This window comes from Neofelis nebulosa, chromosome 13, assembly GCF_028018385.1.
Source record: "Neofelis nebulosa isolate mNeoNeb1 chromosome 13, mNeoNeb1.pri, whole genome shotgun sequence".
Taxonomy (NCBI): Eukaryota; Metazoa; Chordata; class Mammalia; order Carnivora; family Felidae; genus Neofelis; species Neofelis nebulosa.
In genome coordinates, this window is record NC_080794.1 from 91,144,103 (window position 1) to 91,149,447 (window position 5,345).

General features: G+C 61.1%; 1 long non-coding RNA gene across 2 annotated transcripts; it reads left to right on the top strand.

Moving 5' to 3' along the window:
* Positions 1-1,460: 1,460 nt before the first annotated feature.
* On the top strand, positions 1,461-4,792 carry LOC131493590 (uncharacterized). Of its 2 annotated transcripts, XR_009252772.1 has the most exons (4): positions 1,461-1,825; positions 2,158-2,265; positions 2,561-2,782; positions 3,097-4,792. It is a non-coding gene; the product is annotated as an uncharacterized LOC131493590 (long non-coding RNA). The 2 variants fall into 2 exon arrangements; XR_009252771.1 differs by having other exon boundaries at positions 2,158-2,782.
* The last annotated feature ends 553 nt before the right edge of the window (positions 4,793-5,345 follow it).

Below are 5,345 nucleotides of genomic sequence, written 5' to 3' on the forward strand. Positions count from 1 at the left end.
TTTCAGCAGAGTCCCTCCGCCCAGGGCCACCAAGGCCCTCTGTGTCCCCACCTGCACGAGGTCGGCGTCCGCACTGATCCGATTTCCGGGCACCTACCGGGGGGTGCTGCTCTTCTCACCATCATGGTGCCTCAGCGTACGTCCCGGCAGGGCACGCCCCCTGGCGTCGTGGGGCCGCAGCGCACGTCAGGCCTCCTAGGGCCTCAGGGCACGCCCCCTGGCGTTGGGACGCTGCAGGGCACGCCCCCCCGGCGCCGTGGGGCCACAGCGCACGTCCGGCGTCGTGGGGCCGCGTCGTGGGGCCGCAGGGCACGCCCCCTGGCGTCGGGACGCCGCAGGGCACGCGCCCGGCATCTTCCACGCCAGCCCTCAGCCGCTGCCTCTTCTCACCGCGGATCGGGTCCCGGGTCTGTGTCGTCCTTACCAACAGCGACGGCCAGTCCGCAAAGGTGGGACGGGTGTCTGCAGAGACCCGTCCGTGGGAGACGCGGTGGCCTCTGGCGACCCTGGAGTGGCTCCCGGAAACCGAATCCTGAGCCTCCCGAACCCCCAGCGGTGGAATTCGTGGCGCCGACCCCAGTGACAGCGGCAGGAGAGCGGGGACAGGCAGGCACGCCGCGCACCGCGCGGGACAGATGGGCCGGAGCCGCAGCCCCGGGCGCGAGTCTCGGCAACGGGAGACGAGCGCGAGCGGAAGGAAGGTGGAAGGCGATGTCGCCGGCGCACCGACGGCAGGAACACACAGATGTAAGTGGGGCTTACGAACGCATACGTGTCATTAAGAGCTGTGCCCAGGGAGGATCGCCAAGTTCAGAACAGCGGGTCCCTGCGGCGGGAGCGAGGTGGGGGTGGGGGGCTTCACGGGGAACCTCAATCGTGTTGCCCATGTGTGAGTTCTGGAGATGAGTCACGGGACGTGGGTATTTGGGATGTTTTCTGTGTTTTCTACGTGCTTTAAATATTTTGCGAGCAAGAAGAGCGAACAACAGAACAATAAGTAACATACTAATAAATAGCAATAAATAACAGAGGAGGTATCTGCATACCTGCGTGTGTTTCGGGGGGCTCCAGGAAGGACAGGTCGGGGCCTGCGGGTTGGGGGACGGTTTCGTCCTCCTCCGCGCCCTTGATTTTGTTGAGTTCGGGTACCCTGTGCACGTACCATACCTCCGATTCATAAAAAATGACTTCGGTGTTGAACAAGGGACGGTGAAGGAGGGATGCCCTCGCCCTCCCCTCGCTCCTGCTCACGCAGCTTCACAAGCCAACCTGTCCAGCCGCGTCCTGCGGGCCACGCTCTGCCCTCAGCCTCACTTGCGCCACCGCGGCCTGTCCCACCCTCGCCTCCCGGGGCCCCTCCCCTCCCAAACCTGCAGCCGCTGGCCTTGCCGCGCCTCCCCCGCCCCCCGGGACCCCACGGCCGGCTCGCACACGTCAGCGGCTCCCGGTCTCCTTGGGGAGCCTCTTCCGGGTTTTCGCCAGGACTCTGCCCGTGCGCCCGCCACCTGCCGTAACAAACCGCCCCGTCGGGGTGGCTGCACGAAGGAATCTGCCGGAGGCTGGACTCCAGCCATTGGGGTGTCACGGGGCTGGCTTCCTCGAGGCCTCCTTCCCGTGGCATGACGAGGGCCACCTTCCCCGTGTCCTCGTGGCCTCCCCCACATGTCCCTGGTGTCTCTTCTTCTTGTAAGAACACGGTCATGTCGGATCTGAGCTCAGGTAACCACAGTGTTTCCAGGTGCCCACGCGCAGCCACAGCTTCGGTACCGGGCTTCAGACGCCATCCATGAATTTGGTGATACAATTCAGCCATAAAGCCACAAAGGTTTCCATTCACAGCCTTATCTTTTCTTACCCAAGGTGGGAGGGGGGGAGGGGGGCCCTCAGGACCCAGAAACTCAGAGGAGGGGTCCCGAGGGGCTGGGATCCGGCAGCCTGGCAGGGTCCCGGCAGGACTGCTTGGGGGAAGGGGCCCTCCAGGGCTGGGCTGTGTGGGTGAGGGTGAGGGGAAGGAGTGAACCCCTCCCACCCCCAGCCACTGCACTGGCAGACGGAAATGTGACATCTGTGTCCTGGCCCCGGGATCAGGGAGCCCAGCTGTGGGAACCAGGCCGATCGGCCGTCACTCGTGACCTGCAGTCATTTGTGTTCACGCAGGCTCTCAGTAAAGCCCGAGTCGGAGAAGGAAGGTGGGCGCACAGGGCCCCTTCCCCTGAGCCGCTCCTGCCCCGCAGGCAGCAGGCTGTCCAGAGCGGAGCCCTGCAGGTGACTCCCAGACGGGGGGTTCACGTGAAAGGACACTCCCTTCCTCGGCCCAGCAGTCCCCTCAGACCTGCCCTCTGCGGCCATACGTGCTCCAGGAGAGAGTGATTCTCGGCTCTGCTGGCCCCCGCCCCTGACCCCCCCACCCCACGAATTTCACCAGGAAGAAGTAACTAACAGCCATCTGGAAGATTTAAGAGCTTGCCTTTGGGAAAGTTTGAATTATGTATGATTTAAGAATGGCCATCTTTCCTAAATAAAATATTAATTTGATTCTTCTAAAACAAATAAAATGTAGGCAAGTGATAGCCGGGAAAGGTCAGCCATGGTGCAGACAGAAGCGTCCGGGACACGGCTCTGTCGCTGCTGCACAGCCAGAAGTTAAAACAGCGGGGATTGCATGGACAGAAACTATTTATTTACTCACCTCGGCTCTGTGCCATCGAACACGGAAGAAACCACCCGTCCCCTCCTTTCTGACATTGTTCCTGTGGCCCGAAAACCAACCATCAAAATTGCGGTGAGCATGACGTGAGTCCTTGCCTGGGGGATGGACCCTCGGTGAGAATGGGACCTCGTGCTGGCCCCCGACACCCCCATGACTGGGAATGGGCCCCCCATGAGAGCAGGACCCCCATCCGCCCCCCTGCACCCCCAGTGCCCCTCACTGTTCCTCTGCTCCAACCAGGCACGTTCTCAATCTCGCACCTGCTGGTCCTTCTGCCTAGACCCCCTCCCCTAAGATTATAGGGCTCCTCCCTCACTATCCTTGGATGCTTCCTACACACACCCCCCGTCACTGTGTCTCCCTCCTGTCCTCTGCATTTGTCACAGGCCCTACTCAGATGTCTATAGACGTGTCCGCTGCCCATCACCCTCCAGATGACACCAACCGGGATTATCACAGGACACGACATTTATCAGAGGACACGACTGTGGAGAAACAGGACGGGGAGGCCCAGGGGACTGGCGGGCAGACAGTGGGCAGGGCCGGACCTCGAGAGAGAGGACTAGGGGCAGGGATCTGACGCCTGGGGTGTGTGGAGCCCCGTGCCCACAGCCGCCCCCTCCGGAAGCGCCCCGTTTCCCTCCCCTCCCACACTGACCGCTCAGCCCCGGCCGAGAGGAGGATGGGCTGAAACGGCAGACAGTTCCTTCACGCAAGCCTGGCCGACACAGGCCATGTCTCGTCCGCCTGAGCACCTCGTTTCCACGGCTCATTCTTCAAGGCCCACCATGGCGGGAAAAAGCACCTGTGAGGAAGGAGCTCGAAACCTCAGGTCTCAGGGGCCCTGAGGGCTGCAACACAGCAGGGTGGATGCCAGCGAGGACAGGTGAACCATCGGGTCTCGGGGGCCCTGCGGGCTGCAGCAGGGGGTTGCGGCAAGGACAGGTTGCACAGCGGCCGCGGGAGGGTCCCGCCAAGGCTGGCCGGGTGCCCTGGTGAAGGCGGCGGGCTCCCCTCCTGCCCACGTGGGCCTCCCGGGAAACGCTGTCTTGTGTAACGTACGCCCCACCTTTCCCTAATCGGAATGCACACGTCTGACGGCAAAGTTCCCGCACAGTAAGACCGTGAGTATGGAAATGGAGCCCATCGGCCTCATAGGGAAGGAGGGACTTTGTCTGTGTGACTCCGTTCCTGGCTCCCCCGGCACCCGGACCAGGCCATCAGGAATGAACCGGGCCTTTCAATTAAACGTGTTCATGAAGCATTTCCGGGGACCTCCAGGACCTCTGGGACAGTGACCACCTCCTCCAGACATGCTTCTATTTCCCCAGAAACCGCCGAGGCACCTCTGCACAGGGACACGAGAGCAACAGCTATGATTTCCCAGAGGCGGGCCTCTCGCCGACACGCTGATGTCTCCCTGCTCAGAGGAAGTCATTCCCAGGCAGCAACGACCAGAAGATATTCAAACAACCCCGCCAGTGCCACGGAGGAGGGGACCGACGTGCCACATCACCCCCCGCGAGGGGGCCCGGGCACGGAGGGGGATCTGGCCTCACTCCCAGACGCCGCCCCATCGTTCCCACAGCCGAGCCCCAGCCCTGCGGCCCCCAGCCCTCCCGGGCCTCCTCGACCTCCCCGGGCTCTTCTGACGTGAGGACTGGGCCAGGGGCCTAGGGGCCGGGGCGGCTCATCAGAGCCAGGACCCAGGACCGAGTGGACTCGCTGCCGGGGTCCTCGCGTCTCGCACCTGTAGTGCCAACCTCACCAGCCTTAGACCCCTGAGATGGTGTCGAAACAGGGGCAGCCGGGACCTTGGGCGCCGACCCCGAATGCTGTGTCTTCGCCCTACAAGCCTGTCGCTCACATCATAACCCACGAACCACCCGACGTTCAGGGGGCAGAACCCTGTGAATCGGGGCCACAGAGTCACCACAAAACACTGAAGAAAGGGGTGCCCAGGTGGCTCAGTAGGTTGAGCGTCCAACTCTTCATCTGTGCTCAGGTCGTGATCCCAGGCAGGGTCAGGGGATCTGTCTCTCTCTCTCTCTCTCTCTCTCTCTCTCTCTCTCCCCCTCTCCCCCTCTCTCCCCCTCCCCCGCTCACACACGCTCTCTCTCTCTCTTAAATAAACATTTTAAAACATTTTTCTTTCTCTTAGCAATCTGTCTGGAAGAGCAAAATTTTTAATTGTTTTTCATCCAAATGACTTTTAATGCACGTTGTCAAATATTACAGTAACACAAAAAATAAAAAAGACAAATGTACTCTCCAAGAGTCACCGGTAATAACACAATCATTATTGATTAGAGGCCATAATCGGGATGGGGTGGGGTGAGGTGGCTTATCAACGGTTTGTTTCCTGCTTTTTTTCCCTGTTTCTCTCTCCTCTTTCGATTCTCTCCTTCCCTTGTTCTGTACCTGCTCGGCGTGCTTTTCCAGACCCTTTCTGTCCCGGAGGAGTTCCTCTAATTCACCCCATGACGGTGGTTCTCAACACTGGCTCAAGCGACTGTCATGACGGTAGGCATGGTGGGGAGGACGCGACCAGAGACTCTGACTTCATTTTCCCGGGGCGGAGTCCGGGTATTTACGGCTTTGATGCAGGCAGATGGAGAGCCGAGTGGTCTCCAAA